Below are 21,798 nucleotides of genomic sequence, written 5' to 3' on the forward strand. Positions count from 1 at the left end.
TTCCCATTACCAAGTCCTTTGTCCGGTCATGGGTCATCATCGTTTGGTCAGTCCTTGTCCGAGGCTTCTTGTTTGTCTTTTTAGTTAGTTGTTTTCCAGGGAGGGGCACTAACCCTCCGCCAACCCTTTTAGTCGCCTTTTATGACAAGCAGGGATACTGAGGGAGTATTCTTGAAAAAAAAAACCTACCCCCAGGGGGTACCATATTATGTATATGGTACGTGGGGAGTCTCACAATCCATTTGCTTGATGTAATGCTGCTCTTGGGTGTCTGCCCTTTCCTATCCTCCTTCCTTCTTTCCTTCCTTCCTCTTCTGTCTTTCTTTACTTCATTTTTTCCTCGTCCTTCTGTCAACGGATGACTTTACTCTTCCTCTTTTGTTTCTCTCTCCTTCATTCTTTCCTTATCCCTCTGCCTATTGGTGACTCTGCTCTGAATGACAAGCCAAATGGTTTCCTGTACACCAGGAAACCATTTACTACGCTGGGTGGTAACCATATAGCCAAATTATGGCGCCTGGTAATTAGCTGGGTGATTACGGGGCTCCAATGGCATTGAGTCGGTAAAGATTTATATCCAAGAGGTGGTTGAGGTTTATTGCTCACGTAATGCCACTCAGGGATGAGTGAGGCTGGTCACTCTCAACTTAAATGTCAGGACCAACTTGCCAAGCCTCGGGCTCCTACGTTCCTCATGGGGCAAAGTAGGATTGGATGATGGATGGAAGGATTATTATTATTATTATTATTATTATTATTATTATTATCAATATTAGTATTGTTTCTATTTTGTGTTCATCTTCCAGTGCATCATGAACCTGTTTTCTTTATTCATATGTCGCTCGAGAATTTTGTAGCAGTAATTTGAGTCACGTTGAGTACACTGCTTCCCGTCCGATAAGCGAAGTTAAGCAACGTTGGGTCTGGTTAGTACTTGGATGGGTGACCGCCTGGGAACACCAGATGCTGTTGGCATAACTCCCTACGTGTCAAGTGGGGTTGGTGGAGGATTAGTGCCCCTCCCTGTAAAACAATTAACTCTAAGCCCTTGACCACCCCGTTTGGGATACATGGCGTCTGGCAATGAATGGATGGAATTTGAGTCTTTCTCTTGGTGGCATTTTATGCCTGTCTAAGTCAATAAACTATTTTTGTCCCACACTAAAAGATTGGTTTCACTTGTATAAAACACACACACACACACACACACACAGCAGCTATCAAGGAGAACAGACGTGGACCGACAACGCTCCATACCGAGCCAGCACGGCCAGTGGCATTACCTAAATTAGTATCTTTATGTGAGTCAAGCTCTGTACCAGGTTAGACTAAATGGTTTTTTATTATTAAAAAAAAAAAAAAAAGAAGTTTAAACAAGACTTGTTCAAACAGAAAAGAGAACCAAGTAGCAAAAGAATGACAGTCAGCTGATTGTTTGTTTAGACTACAACTGCCCCAGGGAATGTAAGTACTCTGTACTTTTAGTATAGCAAAATGGCCACATACTTTAGTAAAGCAAATTTGGAAAAGAAAAGGGATAAAGGTAGAAAGCAAAATGATGATTTCTACCAAGAACTGGTTGAAATGGAGACTCACAATAGACTGGTTGAACGTGTACACAAAATGGAGATGGCTTTCCAGAATGAAATTGATGAAATAAAGAAGCAGATGCACTTGCAAAAGGAAGAAATAGAAAAACTAGGAAGGGAGGTCAACAAGAAAGACACAACCATATGTGAACTAACAATGGAACTAAGTATACTTAGGAAGAAAATGATTGAAATGGCAAGTACAGTAGTCAATCACGAGTGTATTATGGAAGAATTCAAAAATGATATCGAGACAATGAGGCAAGTAAGCAGTCTGATAGACCAGAGCAGTGATATTGAGAAGATAACACAGGTGAATGAAGCTGTACAAAGCTACAAAAATGATGTGGAAACCACGTATGCTGAAATGGTGAAAGTAAAGAAAGACTTAGAAACAAGGGTGGAAGAAAAAAGCATTAAAAAGGAAGTAAAAAGAATAATCCAAAACAATCCAAAGTTAGTCAGAGATTCAGTAGATATCAACAAATCTATAGTAATCACTGGTATAGAAGAGGAAGAAGTAAAAAACAAGATCTCAAGAGACAAAAAGGAGATGGCAAATGTAATGAGCTTATTGAAAGAAGTATCAGAGGAAATCTGTAGTAAAGACATAGAGGAACACAAAAGGTTAGGGAAATACGAGAAAAGCAAGTCAAGACCTCTAAAGGTAACTTTCCAGAGTGTTAACACCGTGGAGGAGATACTAAAAAATGCAAAGAATCTTATGGAAAAAGAGGAGTTCAAATTGTATGGATAAAAAGATGCCTAACACATGAGGAACTAGAATTACTGAAAGAGAAGAGGGAGGAAGCAAAAAAATAAAAAATAAAAAAAAAATAAGGGAAGATCAGAAGAGAAGAAATTTTTTTTTACAAAGTAATAGGATTGCAGGTACGAAAGTGGTACATAAACAGGAGGGAATAAAAAGGAGGAAGGTAGTAGAACCATGTCATGACAAGTATATAAACAAGATGATAAAGTTGATATACTCAAATGTGGATGGAATGGTATCTAAATTATTAGAGATGAATGATTGTCAGAGAAAATGAACCACATATAATATGCCTAACTGAAACAAAATTAACACCAAGGATATCCAATGCCATACTAAACTTAGAGGAACATAATATATGGAGAAGAGATAGAAACTAAAAAAAAGGAGGAGGAATTATAATATTAACTAAGAAAAATCTAAGTCAATGAAATAAAACTAAATATACCCTCACAAGTAGAACTGATTGCAGTAGAGATTAACACATCTGAAGGGAAAGTAATTGCAGCCAATATGTATATGCCAGCCAGATCAAACACATGGGAAAGAGACGAATATGAGGACCTGGCAGAGAGTACAATTCAGAGTTTAAGAGCATTGCTACATAAAATGGAAGAGAAATCAGAAAGAATTATACTAACTGGAGATTTTAATACAAATATAAATTGGAATATTCTAGATATAATTAGCCAAGAAAGCTGTTAGGAGCAAAAGCTCCTGGATCTCGTGCAAGAGTTTTTCCTAACGCAACATGTGAGGGAAACCACCAGAAAAAGAGGACTCGATGTACCTTCAGTGCTAGATCTCATATTTACTAGGCAAGAAAATGATATTGAAAGTTTAATATATCACCCTCCACTCGGCAAAAGCGACCATGCAGTACTAAATTGCAACTTCAGGATAGCATATGACATAGTTAACAGTAATGAAAGTTACAAAAAGAGCCTAAACTATAAAAAGGGAAATTATCAAGACCTAAAGAAGTATTACTTAGAAGCTGATTGGGAAAATGAGCTTAGAGGACAAGATTTAAATGCTGTATATACAAAATTCTGTGAATTTTATGAAATAGGAGTCCAGAAGTACATCCCACAGCACAAAGAAGCAGATAAGAAAATTCAGAAATGGTTCAATACAGAATGTAAAAAATCAAAAGAAAGAAGAGATTTATTGTGGAATAGATACAGAAGACACAATAGTGAAAGGGCATATAATAATTACAAACAGGCAAGAAAAGATTATACAAGAATAAGGAGGGAAGCCCAAAAACAGTTTGAGGAGGATATCATATAAAAAAGTAGTGATCAACCGAAGCTATTTTACAGCTACATCAGAAGCAAAACCAAAGTAAAAGATATAATACAATCCATTACGGACAAGGGAATCACCTATACACAAAAAAAAAGATATTTGTGAAGTACTAAATAAGAATTTCCAATCAGTTTTTACAGAAGAAAAAATTTTTGAGAGGGACTATGTGGAACATGCATGTCCACACGTACTACCAAATATACAAATATCAGAAAAAGTAATACAGGAGGAGTTAAGTAAATTATACAGAGGAAAACCAAATGGTCCTGATGAAATTTCATGTTGGGTGCTACGAGAATGTGCAAAGGAGTTAAGTAAACCATTATTTTTAATTTTCAAGAAATCCTTCAGTCAAGGTAAACTACCTGATATTTGGAAGAAAGCAAATATTGTCCCCTTATTCAAGAAAGGGAACAGACAAAATCCACTCAACTACCGACCAGTATCACTGACCAGTGTCGTAAGCAAGGTATTAGAAAAGCTTATAAGAAAAGCTGGGGTAAATCATCTAGAAGAAAACAGTATGATAACAGAAAGACAGTTTGGTTTCAGAAAAGGAAAATCATGTGTTACTAATCATTTGAGCTACTATGACAGAGTAACAGACACAATACAGGAAAGAGAAGGATGGGTGGACAGTATCTATTTAGATTTCAAGAAAGCATTTGACACAGTACCACACCAAAGACTTTCATGGAAACTGTACCATCAAGGAGGAATTCGAGGGAAAGTGTTTTGTTGGATGCAAGATTTTCTCATAAAAAGAGAAATGAGAACAGTACTAAGGAGAAACTACTCATCATGGAAAGAAGCGACTAGTGGAGTACCACAGGGTTCAGTGCTGGCACCAATCATGTTTTTAGTGTATATAAATGATATAGACAGTAACACTGGAAATGAAAGCTATCTAAATATGTTTGCAGATGATGCAAAAACACAAAGGAGAATTACTAACACAGACTCTTGTAAAGAGCTACAAGAAGAATTAAACAAACTTCATGAATGGAGTAATACATGGCAAATGGAATTCAATGTGGACAAGTGTCATGTAATCAAGTTTGGTAAAAGTGGAAAAAGACCTGATTGGGATTATACGTTAGGAAATAAAACCCTACACACACATCAGAAAGAGAGAAGGACCTAGGTATGATTATCAATAACAGACTATCTCCGGCTGACGACATCAGTCAGAAGGTACGGAACATGTATACACTGCTTGCAAATATGAGAATAGCATTCACATACATAAATGAAGACATGCTAAGAAGGATAATAACATCATTCATCAGACCAACCCTGGAGTATGCATCAGTAGTCTGGAGTTCTCATCTCAAAAAACACATAGACAAGATTGAAAAAGTTCAAAGGGCCGCTACAAGATGGGTACCAAGCTTAACCCGCGCCGTCCCGAGGACGTACTTCCACGTCTTCACGTTTTGTCACAGCCAGTCCCAAGGATGTACTTCAACGTCCTGGAATTGCAAGGTTCATAATTTCTACAATTTTCAAAATTCGCGGGAGATTTTCGTTTCGCCCGGGTACCCAAGCCTCCCCTACCTGCCGCCAGGCGGGCAGCGTCCTAGACCCCGCGTGACCCGCGCTCGCCCTTGTCTCGGTCACTCACCTGCCAGCAGTGACCCAGGTCAGACATGGCGCGGAAAGGTCTCTCAGATGAGCAAATTGCATCCGTCCTGGAAGGCTTCACTGGAGACAGTGATTCTCCACTCGATGATGATGTGGTGGATCGCGATTACGTCCAGCCAGAGGAAGAAATAAGTAGCAGTGATGAGGAGGTCCCTTCGCCCCGAAAAACGCGGTATGTGACATACCGTAAGGCAAGGGAAGGCCAGCCTGCTCCCCAACCACGTGCACAGCTATCTCTCCATCACGATTCTGATCAGGACGAGGATGAGGACGATGAGGATGACGGAGGCCTAGGACGTGATATCGCCGCGTGGTTGGGAAAGGAGAAAATATCACCACGTGGATCAGAAGGTGGGGCGAGACGACACCTAAGGTATGGTCCAAGTACTTTGTCTGGGGAAGTAGCAAGTGGTGTGGTGGGATTGCTGGGAGAAAGGGAAAGTGTTGTGGCGGCAGCGCGGGGTGAAAGTGAGAGTGGTGTGGGGGTAGTGCGGGGTGAAGGGGCCAGTGGTGTGAGGGAGGCAGCACGAGCACGTGGTGCTCGTAGGCCTAGGGGAGAGGAGGTTGAGTCACTCCCCAGCACTTCTTTCGCCCCTGAATATTCACAAACTTCCTCCCCACAGCCCCAGGATGTGGGGAAAGGAAAGAAAGGGAATGGAAAGGGCAAAGGAAAAGGGAGAGGGAAGAGAAGTGCGAGTGATGAGAGGCGCCGCTCTCCACCTCCCCAACCTCCCCCACCACCCTCACCTCCCCACCCTGACGAAGGGGACGATGGTGACGTGGCTGGAGATGGTGGTGTCACGTGGAACTGGGAGGATGGGAGTAATTTTACTCCCATCATTCACCAGTTCACTGAGGAGTGGCGGTCAGGTTGCACAGCTCCAGGTGTAAATGCTGGGTCGTCACGTTTAGATTTTTTCAACTTGTTTTTTGATGAGGCGTTTGTTGGGCGCATAGTAGAACAGACAAATATATTTTCACAATCCCAGCGCCTTGAAAGTGAACGCCTAGGAACCACAAGCAAGCATGCAGAACAGTATGACTATCCCTTGACTATATCAGAGATGTTCCTATTTTTTGCCCTGGTAATCTTGATGGGTGTGGTGAGGAAAAATCAAATTCCTGCCTACTGGACAACGGACCCAATCATCCTAACACCTTTCTTTGGAAAGGTGATGGGTCGTAATAGATTTCAGTTTATTCTCGGCCGCCTCCACTTTTTTGATGCAGATGATCCAGCCAATGCAAATAACACCGATAAAATGAGGAGAATTAGGCTGGTATTTGATCATTTACGGGAAATGTTCCGCTCCTCATTTTATCCCCACAGAGACCTCGTCATAGACGAGAGTCTTGTGTTGTGGAGAGGCAATATTTCCTTTAGGCAGTACATACCCAGCAAGAGACACCGTTTCGGGTTCAAGATCTTTGTTATGTGTGACTGTAAGACTGGTTATGTGTAAGACATAGTCTTGTACACGGGCGCACAGACAGATATAATAGAAGATCGGAGTATAGAACTCTCTGGGGCCGTGGTGAAGACAATGATAGAAGAGTACCTTCATCGTGGTCATGTGTTGTACCTGGACAACTGTTACACTAGCCCTCTTCTCGCTAGGTTCCTCCACCAACACGACACCGGGGTCTGTGGTACAGTCAAGAGAAACCGTCGCCATATGGTCAAGATAGGGAGGAAACTTGACAAGAATGAGGTGGTTTTCTTCCAGGCCAATAACATCCTTGCAACCCTGTGGAACCACAACAGGGAAGTTTGCCTCCTATCAACTGTTCACAGCCCCCTGATGCACCGCACAGACTCCGTGGATCACCGTAGCGAGAGGAGGCGCAACGTATGGAAACCAGAGTCTGTACTTGCCTATAATCTGAACATGAGGCAAGTTGATCAGTCAGACTCGATGATTTCAAGTGTTGACTGTGCCAGGACAACGATGAAGTGGTACAAGAAACTCTTTTTCCACTTGCTCGACATCACGGTCCTGAACGCCCACTACCTGCACGCAATGACCACCGGAGTATCCGAGACCTTTGAGGGGTTTGTGAGGGAGCTGGCACGTGAAATAATCGCCAAGCATGCCCAGGAAAGACCCCCACACCGCCCCCGCGCCCCCTGTGCTGCTCAGACTCCCCTACATCTTGCAGGCCGCCACTACCCCAGCGCAATCCCTTCCGAACCAAACCGTCGTAAACCCCAGCGTCTCTGCCATGTATGTAAGCACTCGACAGTCAGACCATCCACGCAGAGAAAAGACACAAGATACGAGTGTGTCGAGTGCAATGTTGCGTTGTGTCTTCAGCCTTGTTTCAAGGAATATCATAATTTCCTACACTTCTGAAACTGTGTGGGAAGGCGAAATGACGCTCATGATAATGGTAAGGCCAGTCAGTAGGTGCTAAGTCAAATATAAAGTTGAAACGGGTGTTATTTTTTCAGAAAAGTAATGTATAAGATGAGAATTAGTGTAAGTGGAAAGAATTGTTTTCAAAACTACACCCACTGTGTAAATCTGGTCAGTAAATATGTGATAGCAAGGAAATAAAGTGGAAACGGGTGTAATGTTAGCATGAATAAAATGTATAAGTTGAACATTACTGTAAGTTGTCATAATTGATGTCACGAGTACACCCACATTCTGGTCAGTAAGTATGTGATAGGAATTATATACAGTGGATGATGTTGTAATGTTAGTAGTAAGGTATTTTATAAGTTGATTACTTGTGTAAGATGAAACAAATGATATCGCGATAACACTCCCTGTGTAAGTACGCGCAAATATGACGCTAAGTTCCATCGTACGTTCAGAAATGATGTAATATCAATTATATCAAGTGTTTACATGTGCAATGTTAGTGTAGAATTATTATATAAGTACAAAAATAGGTTGTAAGTTGAATTAGTTGTCATAGCGACTTCACCGTGTGTGTTACTACAGTATGCGCTATTATTACGCTATATATTTATGTAAGGCCTGAAATAATCTCAAAACAGTTCTATAAAGTTGAAAAGTGTATAATAATATTAGAAAGGTATTATGTAAGTAGAAAAAGCACAATACGAGTTGAAACATCAGTCACAGCGAGTTCACTCACTACGTAAATAAGCGCTAGCATTACGCTAAATGTTATCAAAAGGCCTGTGAATACGTAAAAACAGTTCAATATAATGTAAAATGGTATAATGTTATTGTAGAAGTATTATGTAAGTAAAAAAAATTATATGTATCATGATTTTAGAATGTTAGCGATTCATGGGAACCAAGTTGGCCGATTTTGCTCGTTTCTCACGATGGTACAATGCTTATTTCTGCTCTATTTTTGTATAAAATCCAATATACTCTTTTATCACATGTTTTTATGTTTGTAATAAATTCATTTCTACTTACTTTCATTGGTTTCCCAAACTTATAATACCATAGAAAACGTTTGAGGCTCACACCGCATAGGGAGAACACGGGGCCAGGTGGGACCAAGGCATACCTGGTTAAGCTAATTAGGGACCCCGGGGACCACTTTCTTTGCCACCGGCCATTGTTTCTGACCAAAAGCGAAAGTTTAAGCAAAAAAAAAAAGGGTCGAAAAATGCCCGGGATTGGGGGGTACCAGTGGTCGAAAAGTGGCCGGGACGGGGCGGGTTAAAGGATCTAAGCTACGAAGAAAGACTAAATAAACTAAATCTACCAACACTACAGGGGAGAAGGAAAAGAGGTGACATGATAATGCTATATAAATGCATATCAGGGAAGGAGAAAATAGACAGAAATGATTACTTAACATATGGGGAAACATCAGCAAGAGGACACTGCAAAAAACTGCATAAGAAGAGAGGTGATAAAGACGTAAGGAAATTCAGTTTCCCTAACAGAGCAATTGATCAGTGGAATGCACTACCGAATGAAATAGTGTGTGCCAAAACAATTCACAAATTTAAGGATATGTACGATAAATATGGTTTAAGACACGGGACAGTACGAGCTTGACTCATCCCTGTAAAGATACAATTAGGTAAGAACAATTAGTTAAGAACACACACACACACACACACACACACACACACACACACACACACTCACCCACCCACCCACACACACACACACACACACACACAGGCAGTCAAAGGAGGCAGACGTGCGACATCGGCGCTCCATACCGAACCAACACAGCCAGTGGCATTACGTAAATTAGTATCTTTGTATGAGTCAAGCTCTGTACCAGGTTAGACTAAATGATTATTCATTATTAAAAGAAAAAAAATAATAAGAAGGTTAAACAAGACTTGTTCAAACAGAAAAGAGAACCAAAACGAAAGAATTCGCTTAGTCAATTGAGGTTTGTTTACAGCAGCACGGGGAATGTAAGTACATACTCTGTACTTTTAGTATTGCAAAATGGATACATACTTTAGTAAAGCAAATTTGAAAAAGAAAAGGGATAAAGGTAGAAAGGAAAATTACGATTTCTACCAAGAACTGGTTGAAGTGGAGAATCACAACAGACTGGTTGAACGTGTACACAAACTAGAAATGGCTTTCAAAAATGAAATTGATGAAATAAAGAAGCAGATGCACTTGCAAAAGGAAGAAATAGAAAAACTAGGAAGGGAGGCCAACAAGAAAGACACAACCATCAGTGAACTAACCGTGGAATTGAGTACACTTAGGAAGAAAATGAGTGAAATGGCAAGTACAGTAGTCAATCACGAGAGTGTTATGGAAGAGTTCAAAAATGACACAGAAACAATTAGGCAAGTAAGCAGTCTGATTGACCAAAGCAGTGATACTGAGGAGAAGATAACACAGGTGAATGAAGCTGTGCAAAGCTACAAAAATGATGTGGAAACCACGTATGCTGAAATGGTGAAAGTAAAGAAAGACTTAGAAACAAGGGTGGAGAAAAAAGCATTAAACAGGAAGTGAAAAGAATAATCCAGAACAATCCAAAGTTAGTCAGAGATTCAGTAGATATAAACAAATCTATAGTAATCACTGGTATAGAAGAGGAAGAAGTAAAAAACAAGATCACAAGAGACAAAAAGGAGATGGCAAATGTAATGAGCTTACTGAAAGAAGTATCAGAGGAAATATGTAGTAAAGATATAGAGGAACACAAAAGGTTAGAGAAATACGAGAAAAGCAGAACAAGACATCTAAAGGTGACTTTCCAGAGTGTAAACACTGTGGAGGAGATACTAAAAAATGCAAAGAATCTTATGGAAGAAGAGGAGTTCAAAAATGTATGGATAAAAAGATGCCTAACACAAGAGGAACTAGAATTACTGAAAGAGAAAAGAGAGGAAGCAAAAACAAAAAAAATGAGAGAAGATCAGAAGAGGAGAAGAAGAAATTTTTTTTACAAAGTAATAGGATTGCAGGTACGAAAGTGGTACATAAACAGGATGGAATAAATAGGAGGAAGATAGTAAAACCATGTCATGACAAGTATATAAACAAGATGATAAAGTTGATGTACTCAAATGTGGATGGAATGGTATCTAAATTACTAGAGATGAATGATTATGTCAGAGAAAATGAACCACAAATAATATGCCTAACTGAAACAAAATTAACACCAAGGATATCCAATGACATACTAAACTTAGAGGAATATAATATATGGAGAAGAGAAAGAAATTTAAAAAAAGGAGGAGGAATTATAATATTAACTAAGAAAAGTCTAAAAGTCAATGAAATAAAACTAGATATACCATCAGATGTAGAAATGATTGCAGTAGAGATCAACACATCTGTAAGGAAAGTAATTGTAGCCAATTTGTACATGCCACCCAGATCAAACACATGGGAAAGAGACGAATATGAGGACCTGGCAGAGAGTACAATTCAGAGTTTAAGATCATTACTAAATAAAATGGAAGAGAAATCGGAAAGAATTATACTAACTGGGGATTTCAATACAAATATAAATTGGAATACTCTAGATATAATTAGCCAAGAAAGCTGTTGGGAGCAAAAGCTCCTGGATCTCGTGCAAGAATTTTTCCTAACGCAACATGTGAGGGAAACCACCAGAAAAAGAGGACTTGATGTACCTTCAGTGCTAGATCTAATATTTACTAGGCAAGAAAATCATATTGACAGTTTAATATATCACCCTCCACTCGGCAAAAGCGATCATGCAGTACTAAATTATAACTTCAGGATAGAACATGACATAGTAAAATACCTGATATTTGGAGAAAAGCAAATATTGTCCCCTTATTCAAGAAAGGAAATAGACAAAATCCACTCAACTACCGACCAGTATCACTGACCAGTGTTGTAAGCAAGGTATTAGAAAAGCTTATAAGAAAAGCTTGGGTAAATCATCTAGAAGAACACAGTATGATAACAGAAAGACAGTTTGGTTTCAGAAAAGGAAAGTCATGTGTAACTAATCTGTTGAGCTACTATGACAGAGTAACAAACACAATACATGAAAGAGAAGGATGGGTGGACAGTATATATTTAGATTTCAAGAAAGCTTTTGACACAGTACCACACCAAAAACTTTTATGGAAAATGTACCATCAAGGAGGAATTCGAGGCAAACTGTTTTGTTGGATGCAAGATTTTCTCATAAAAAGAGAAATGAGAACAGTACTAAGAGGAAACTATTCATTATGGAAAGAAGTGACTAGTGGAGTACCACAGGGTTCAGTGCTGGCACCAATCATGTTTTTAGTGTATATAAATGATATAAACAGTAACACTAGAAATGAGAGCTATGTGAATATGTTTGCAGATGTTGCAAAAATACAAAGGAGAATTACTAACACAGACTCTTGTAAAGAGATACAAGAAGAATTAAATAAACTTCATGAATGGAGTAATACATGGCAAATGGAATTCAATGTGGACAAGTGTCATGTAATCAAGTCTGGTATAAGTGGAAAAAGACCTGATTGGGATTATAAGTTAGGAAATAAAACCCTATACACATCAGAAAGAGAGAAGGACCTAGTTGTGATTATCAATAACAGACTATCTCCGGCTGATCACATCAGCGAGAAGGTACGGAACATGTATACACTGCTTGCAAATATGAGAATAGCATTCACATACATAAATGAAGACATGCTAAGAAGGATAATAACATCATTCATTAGACCAACCCTGGTATATGCATCAGTAGTCTGGAGTCCTCATCTCAAAAAACACATAGACAAGATTGAAAAAGTTCAAAGGGCCGCTACAAGATGGATACCAAGCTTAAGGGACCTAAGCTACGAAGAACGACTAAATAAACTGAATCTACCAACACTACAGGACAGAAGGAAAAGAGGTGACATGATAATGCTATATAAGTGCATATCAGGGAAGGAGAAAATAGACATAAATGATTACTTAACATATGGAGAAGCATCAGCAAGAGGACACTGCAAAAAACTGCATAAGAAGAGAGGTGATAAAGACGTAAGGAAATTCAGTTTCCCAAACAGAGCAATTGATCAATGGAATGCACTACCGAATGAAATAGTGTGTGCCAAAACAATTCACAAATTTAAAGATATGTACGATAAATATGGTTTAAGACACGGGACAGTACGAGCTTGACTCATTCCTGTAAAGATGCAATTAGGTAAGAACACACAGAGACTGACTGCAAATATAATTTTCTGTAAAAGTATGAGTGTATGTAAGTGGTAGGTGGTAGCGACCATCATTCACTCACTTGATGCAGTGCTGCCTACTTCTTCCTTAGCCTTTATCATTCTTTTTCTGTGCCTGCCCTCCTCTCTTCCTATTTCTCCCATCTTTCCTGTCACTTCTTATTGCTTTTCTTTCCTTACAGGTGGCTTTACATTGAATGACAAGCCAAATGGTTTCCTGTAAGCCAAGAAACCATTTTCAATGCTGGGTAGAAACCATATAACCATATAACCAAATCATACGTGCTCCCTACGTGTCAAAGTCAAATGACCACCCCTTACGAGATTATGGCGTCTGGCAATAGGGCAATAGATAGATAGATAGATAGATAGAGTGTGTGTGTGTGTGTGTGTGTGTGTGTGTGTGTGTGTGTGTGTGTGTCCGGCGGAATTTTTTTCGGAGGTCTGATGCCACCACGGCCATATAAGCTGTTCATATATTGTGGAATAATCTGAAATAAGCTAGCCTACCATCGTTCTTTAACAGAACAGTACCGCAGGCTTCATCTCGTAGGAGCTACTCTGTATAAAACGCAACAAGAAATAACTATAAAGATATGATGTGGAAATCTGAGCAAACTCAAGATGCCCTAATTTAATGTTCCTGTATGTTAGCCGAATGTTTTTTCCTCCACCGTACATCTTCAGTGCCGATAACTAAGCGGCACTTTCTTTCATGGGCGAAGCTTGCCATTTTTAAATCTGAATGCATTTTGTGACTTACGTGATTGTTTATCCATCTTATTACATTTTATATTTGATATTGGTATAAACTAGAAACATAAGAAAGTTAATTGAAAATCTGTATGAGGAAACCTTGGGTCGAGCTCGTGAGGAAAAAGTTGCGAAGAAAATGACATGGAACTCCATACTTCCCGCCCCTATCGACTTTCTTTCTCGCGAACGGCCTACGTCACCGGTGTCTACCAGTCATTCATAAAAATTATGCATACATTGTGAGGTTTTAATAAGTGGGTTCTTAAGTACTGTCGTAGTACTGACGTATAATTTACCTTCATGGTTATATCAATATGGTGGTAGTGGGGGGGGGGGACAAGTAACTCATATGAATTTTGTCCGCAATTGTTTACTTGGCAGCAGATTTTTAAAGTTGCGCTTATCTAGGCCATCTGATAAGCTTTCTAAGACCTCTTATATCTGTGTACTCTATACAAATATCTTACAGAAATTTTAACATTCTTCTCGTCAGAAATGGTTACTGTAACTCTTATAAAAATAGGTATAATTATATCGTTACTAAAGAACAGTTTCGAACACAAACCCAAATGAGTTGCAGTAGTAACAGGAAAATTTTACTAAAAAGGATATCACCTGGTGGCCTACATGTAAGTTTAATCACGTTCACAGCCCCCACTTTCCCACCCCTCACCCTCAATGTTAGTTAATCTTGAAATATATTTTAAACGTGGAGATTATGGCTGATTATGACTGTCACCACGACAGTACAGAAGACGATTTTTGTGGTTCTTTGGCTTGTCTGTTCCGTCACTTTTTTTTTTTTTTTTTTCGGGCTTCGCCATATTAGGTGAAAACAAATATATATGGTGACTGAGTACTGTATCCCGTGCTGACAGTAATGTCTTAAAACATCGCTAGTGGGTGTACCCTCTGTGGCAGGGGAGAGGTGGTCGTGGAATGGATAGGTAAAAGATGCGCTATCAGAACGGAAAAAGGATCGATCCCGGGGTGAATATTTTTTTTTTTCCTGCGAACTTTAATGTTATAGACACCTTCTTATCTTCCACAAGACCAACCATCATGTTATAAAATAACACCCATTGTAACCTCTACATCACTCATGAATGAGACAACCCTGGAATGTATTTAGCAGAGACAGTGGGTATCGGAACCGCAAGAATGACGTGCAGAAGTGGGAGATACGTAGAAATACTACAAGACCTCATGGACCAAATGTCTGTTCCAGAATAGGTATCGTCATCATCATTACCATCAACATGAGTGTCAAACGCCACAATTCTCACGACCACCTTCATTGTAACCACACTCACCATTAGCATTACTAACCACTTCCGTCATTACTACATTTACCATAGACATGTGTCATGGGGTTTTTGGGAATATGCATTATTAAAGGATAATAATCAATAATACTTTAAAAGTGTTGGTTGAGAACAGGGACAAAGAATTGACTTGTGAAAATTAAGCAATGATTGATACTTTATGTCGGCTTACTTCGACGATTCTCTAAGGACGAGACTTTATAAACTTTCTCAATAGTACACAGCAGAGACTAATTACTCACATGCGTTGTTTGTTAGTACTGTTGGCCTCTGGAGAAAGTGACTCCACCCCTGACAATCCTAATAGTAACAAGCAGGTTCTTGTCGGTGCATTAACTCCTGGTTGCACAACGGATTTTAAGCTTAATACAAAAGGACTGGCCTAAGTACCAGTTATGAATAATGCAAAGCATTTATGCAAACTAGGAGCTATAACTAAAATAAGTTTAATGTGGAGAAATAAAACATGAGTTTACATTACATTAAGCTCAAGAGAAAAGAACTGTGAATTTATTAATTACAGTGAAACAAATTTACGTTACATGATTCAAAATGAATTAAAAAATAATGAGAACACACTCACTCACTCACTCAAAAGCTAGACTCTTAAGCCTAGGAAAAACGAAAGGAAAATACTGGTCAGAAAAAGGGGCTGAGCAGAATGAACTGGACGTTGTTACTTAGGAAGGATGCTGCCACACACGCTGAACCTCTATGCCAAATCACTGTCTAAGTGGAGATTCAGGAACTCACTGGACAATGGCGGCACTGCTCCACACTGGGCCCAATCGAACCTGCACTCACGGCGTCTTAATCCTGACTGAATTCAAACAAGTGAGGCGAGGGCTGAGGCCAGCCGCTAACTGCTAACGGCTAACTGAAAGCAAGTGAGCGAAACACGCCCATAATAAATCACTCAGCGAAAGCGCTAATGTCACACGCAAGGACAATCGCTTATGAAACAGTGAAAAATGTTCTGAAAACACTCCCGATCGGGTGAATACGGGGATGGTTGACTGAGTGATACTTATTGGGAATTCACTAGAATTCGCAGTTTCCCACCAAAGGTCAATGTCACGAGTTTATTTAGATAGAGAATCGGGCCAATTCGTGACATTATGCCCCATCAAAGTCAATTTTTTTTTTCAGGAAAAAAAAATTCAATATATATACATATAAATCCTAACTCAGTCACAAGATTCACACTGTGGTGTGTGTGTTATCCTGCTACAGGAGAAAGTCACAGTCGCCAGTGAGTGAAAAAAACTCATATTTACGTTAATAGAAGCAAGCTTGAGGAAGAAACTCCGTGACGACGGTGAAAAATCCTGTACTCGGGTCAAACTGAGCGAAAATTTCACTACATTTACATTAACAACTAATTGTTATGTAGCGTGATGTATGTAATACACGGTGTAGGTGTGACAGTTGTGGTGTAACTGTATCTATGTGTAAAATCATGTAATACAAATTTATAGTAAATAATGATGATGAGGCAGAAGAGAAGAGGGGGCAGCATGTGTCAGGGATGATCAGCTGAACTGCACGACAATGCTGCACCCGCCAGCTGCACCTGCAAAAGGAATCAAGGTGGAGATCAAAAGTGTCAATTCTCTCTCTCTGCCTATCAATCACTACTATGTTATTATTAGCCAGGAAACGTAGTCTTTGGATTTACAAATCTCTCAGAACCCTTGCCTAGCATTATTAACCAGGAAACGTGCCAGTTCTTGAATTAATAAATCTCTGAGAACGGGCAGTTTACTAGTTAACCTAACTCTACACTTACGATTAATTACAGGAAGCTGAGAATCCCTAGCAATCTCTGGAAGGTCACATTTTAACACCCACCGTGGGTGTGAACACTCATGTGGATAATGTGCATTCTCCGGGAATCCTCTGAGAGGCCCACAGCTCAAGACATTCCACAAGGTACTTCATACACAGCCTCGGACTGTCTCTGCGGGGTTCTCAAACTTCCCCCTTAGCTTACGGTACATATGTATGTACAGGCCCTGGACATACTGTGTCCTGTGGGGCCAACGGGTGAGACGTCAGGTCTGCACCCACATTACCACTTCTATGTCTTTCAACTGCTTCACAGATTATGGTTGTGGATTCACACGGCACAAGAAGGACATGTCCCTGATTAGTGGTATGTGGACACACATTGCAGGAACACACAAAACTATCTATCTCTCGTCCCATCCCTGGCCAGAAAAAGTCAGCACGGATACGGCCCTGGGTCTTCCTTTTGCCCATGTGACCTCCTGAGGCTGAACAATGACCCCATTCTAACACTGCTTGGCAGTACTTTGCAGGGACGATGAACTGCAGCTGAACCTTGCCCTGGGGTGTTCGTGACTCACAGTACAGCCGTCCTTGTTTGTGAAGGAACTTGGCTTGACCTCCCCATGAATACTTTATCATTCTACCCTTTTGTTTCGTCTGCACGGAAGCAAGTGTTGGGTCAGAATGTTGTTCTTGAACAACAACTTGGCTACACATCAGATCTTGCGGTGATTCAATGGTCACCGGGGTGACACAGTTTGGAGCCTCAGCCATGGCTCGTGTTACTGCAGCCGAAGTCTGTGTTGCATCATCTTCGGTGCAATTATACATGGCACCGGGAATGTTGCCTACGATAAGGTCAAATAAAGGTTCTGGCATGACAACTGCGACTGTCGTACCAGTGTAAAATGGAGATGCCACCTGGATACGTGCCTCAGGGAACAATCTCACTGATCCATCAATAAGGTTAGCTTGGATCTGTCGACCTGTGTACTCCTCAGGCCGAACTAGACCCTGCCTGACAGAGCAACCTGAGGAACCATTGTCTCTCAGGACCTTCACAGGCATGCCTCCCACAAACCCTGGCTGAACAGGAAGGCACTGTCACCTGTGGGGGGGCCTGTGGAGGAAGCAGCTAGCCACTGATTAGGCTGCTGAATAAATGATGCGGCAAACATGGTGCCCTGAGAACTAGATGCCTGAGGGGTCGTGCTCACCATCTGAGGAGCTGGAGCATTGACCACCTGAGATGGAGGGTTCACTGTCGCTGGGGAGCTAGTGAACTGCAGGGAAGTACCTGTACTGGTGGGATTGGCACCACTGTGTGCTTGTTGGGGAATGAAGGCTGCATTTGCATCCTGCCTCCTATACACTAAAGTCGATTGTCTTGACTGAGGGTTATGTGGTTTGTCCTTGCCCTGCTGCTTGTCGTACCGCTTCCACTCAGGTTTCTGAGTGTTTTGCCCCAGGCCCTTCTGCGGTTTTGGACCTTGACCATTATTCTGAGAACGGCCTTGTTGCTGGGGTTCAGTCTGAGATGGTTTCCCAGATTTATCAACTTTCCTGTTCCAGGTTTGCTACTTGCGAGTTTGATACCCATAGGCAGTAAAAAATGCATCAGTCTTCACCATTTGGCTGGCATCCTTTACCTGGCAGATCTTAAGCTGAGCCATAAGTTCGGCAGGCCACGATTTTTCTAGCTGTGTGCGCAGCATAAGGTCAATTATCCCCTCATGCGTGGAAGGAGTTTCATCCTTCTCCATCCACTCATCTAAGTAAGCAATAAGACGGTCAAGAAATTGAACGGCAGTCTCTTTTTCCTGTAAACGCGCCCTCATGAACTGCCTCTTGGCGTTGTCAGCTGTGAGACCATACGCTTTGATGAGTGCGGCCTTCATCATCTCATATGTGAGATTATCTCCATGAATTCTGTGGAGAATATCAAGGGCAGGGCCCTCAAACAGGCTAAGAAACTGAAGCCGCTTAGCTGTATCATCTAGCTGGTAAAGCTGAGCCATGTCTTCAAAACGAGCTATGTATGGCTCGATTCGCTCGCCTTCCTTGTATGAGGGAAGCTTGATGGGTGGGGTCGCCAGAACATGTGCAGGGAGAGCGCTCATGGAGCTTGGGCCAGCTGCACCAGATGTGTCTGAAGCCAAGGAATCTTGCTTGAGCTTCAACATTTCAAGTTCATGTTTTTCGCGTGCTTCTCACTCAGCACGTTCGTGTTCTCGTTCTCTGTATTGTTGTTCACGTTCGTATTCACGTTCTCTTTCATGTTGTTCTAACTCGTGTTGACGTTCTCTCTCGCGTTGTTCTAACTCGTGTTGAAGTTCTCTCTCGCGTTCCTCGCGCTGTTCTCTCTCTCTCTCTTGTTGTTCTAACTCAAGTTCGCGTTGTTTTTGCTCGTATTCACGTTGTTCTCGCTCGTGTTCGCGTTGGATTCTACGCTCTTCACAAGCATCATTCTCGCGTTGCTGCTTGTAATTAAACCGAGAGAGGACGTAATCCTTTACTTCTTTGGGGTCGGTAAGCCCCATATCTTTAGCTTCCTGTACATAGACGTTGGTAGACATGATAGTAAGTCAATCTAAGTAACTTAGAGACTAAGTACTGACTGCTATTTTGCAGAGAAAGATGCCAATAATCAAGAATAAAGAAAATAGGGACAGGTCAATAGTGACCAGTTTTATGTAGTTAACTGGTAAAGAAAGAAAATTAAACAAACAACTGACTGTGAAAACTATTATGTAAATTAATAAAAATGAATTAATATTCACCAGTAAGATAGTGCCTATAGACTTTAATGATAAATACCTAAGTATGAGTGAGTGAGTATTGTCTCGTGAATAACTTTAGAGGCAGGAGTTAATATCCTGGAATGAGGTCGCCAGATGTCACGGGGTTTTTGGGAATATGCAATATTAAAGAATAATATTCAATAATACTTTAAATGTGTTGGTTGAGAACAGGGACAAAGAACTGACTTGTGAAAATCAAACAATGATTGATACTTTATGCTAGCTTACTTCGCCGACTCTCTAAGGACGAGAATTTATTAACTTTCTCAACAGTACACAGTGGAGACTAATGACTCGTACACGCTGTTTGTTAGTACTGTTGACCTATGGAGAAATTGACTCCATCCCTGACAATCAATAACTAATACTAACAGTAAAAAGCTGGTTGCACAACGGATTTTAAGCTTAATACAAAAGGACTGGCTTAAGTACCAGTTATGAATAATGCAAAGCGTTTATGCAAACTAGGAGCTATAACTAAAATAAGATTAATGTGGAGAAATAAAACACGAGTTTACATTACATTAAACTCAAGAGAAAAGAACTGTGAATTTATTAATTACAATGAAACAAATTTACATTACATGTTTCAAAATGAATTAAAAAATAAGAACACACTCACTTGCTCACTCAAAAGCTAGACTCTTAAACCTAGGAGAAATGAAAGGAAAATACTGGTCAGAAAAGGGGGCTGAGCGGAATGAACTGGAAGTTGTTACTTAGGAAGGACGCTGCCACACACGCTGAACCTCTATGCCAAATCACTGTCTACGTGGAGATTCAGGAACTCGCTGGACAACAGCAGCACTGCTCCACACTGGACCCAATAGAACCTGCACTCACGGCGTCTTAATCCTGACTGAATTCAAACAAGCGAGACAAGGGCTGAGGCCAGCCGCTAACTGCTAACGGCTAAAGGAAAGTGAGCGAAACACGCCCATTCAGCGAAAGCGCTAATGTCGTGCGCAAGGACGATCACTTATGAAACAGTGAAAAATGTTCTGAAAACACTCCCGATCGGGTGAATATGGGGACGGTTGACTGAGTGATACTTATTGGGAATTCATTAGAATTTGCGGTTTCCCACCAAAGTTCATTGTCACGAGTTTATTTAGATAGAGAATCGGGTCAATTCATGACAACATGGTTACCATCAAAAGGATATTCAAGTAAAAAGAAATAGGGATACTTTCCATATAAGCATAAATGTATTTGAAAAAAAAAAAAAAAAAAAAAAGTGACGAGCAGATAGTAGAAGGAAACCCGAATTAACCTATGAGGTGGGAGACGTTTCAAAAGCATTAGGGAGAATGAGGAGTGTGTGTGTGTGTGTGTGTGTGTGTGTGTGTGTGTGTGTGTGTGTGGAGGGCTATATTGCTAGGATGTGAGCCATTGACCGTTGATCCTATTTTTTTTTTTTTTTTTGTAAAAAAGGGCGAAAGTGTCGAAAACTGAATGACTAAAATCTATTTAACAAATGTAAATGGCAGAATGGTAGGTGGGGGCGTTCACGATCCACTCACTTGATGTAGTGCTGCTTTGGGTGCCCAGCATTTCCACTCTTCCTTCCTTCTTCTTTTATCTTCATTTTTTCCTCTTCCTTCTGCCTACAGGTGACTTTACACTTCCCCTTCACTCTTTGCCCTTCCTTCTGCCTGTGGGTGACTCAACACAGAGTGACTAGCCAAATGGTTTCCTGTACACCAGGAAACCATTTAGCACGCTGGGTTGTAACCATATAGCCAAATTATGGCGCCTGGTAGTTTAGTGGGTAATTAAGGTGCTCCAGTCGGGTTGAGCATGTGTAGGTTTATATCCAAGGGTTGGTTGGGGTTTATTGCTCACGTAATATCACTTAGGGATGGGTGAGGTTGGTCATTCTCATTTTAAATATTAGGAACAACTTGCCTGCTCCGGCTCCTACGCTTCTTAGAGACGCTATGGAAAAAGGGACTGGACAGCCGGCATGTTGGTTCAGTGAATGGATGTATGCTGGGCATCACTCAAGTACGTATAAGGATCAGTGATCACTGATAGATGACACCAGGCCACTTAACTGCTTTTCATATTTTATGACGCATTTTGAACATCTGTTAATGCTATGTTTGCACAATTGTTGTTTTCTTAAGTAAAGCTGTATAAAAATGAGATTTTCCTTTGTGTATCAGCTAGGCTAATTTTGAAGCAA

At 40.6% G+C, this 21,798-nt stretch overlaps 1 pseudogene; it reads left to right on the forward strand.

Annotated features, from left to right (window-relative positions):
• The first annotated feature begins 852 nt into the window (after window positions 1-852).
• LOC145400858 (5S ribosomal RNA) lies at window positions 853-975 on the forward strand (annotated as a pseudogene).
• Window positions 976-21,798: the final 20,823 nt, after the last annotated feature.

The sequence above is a fragment of the Coenobita brevimanus genome, chromosome 53 (genome assembly GCF_032717465.1).
Source record: "Coenobita brevimanus isolate Jiangsu-jjx chromosome 53, ASM3271746v2, whole genome shotgun sequence".
NCBI classification, from domain to species: Eukaryota; Metazoa; Arthropoda; class Malacostraca; order Decapoda; family Coenobitidae; genus Coenobita; species Coenobita brevimanus.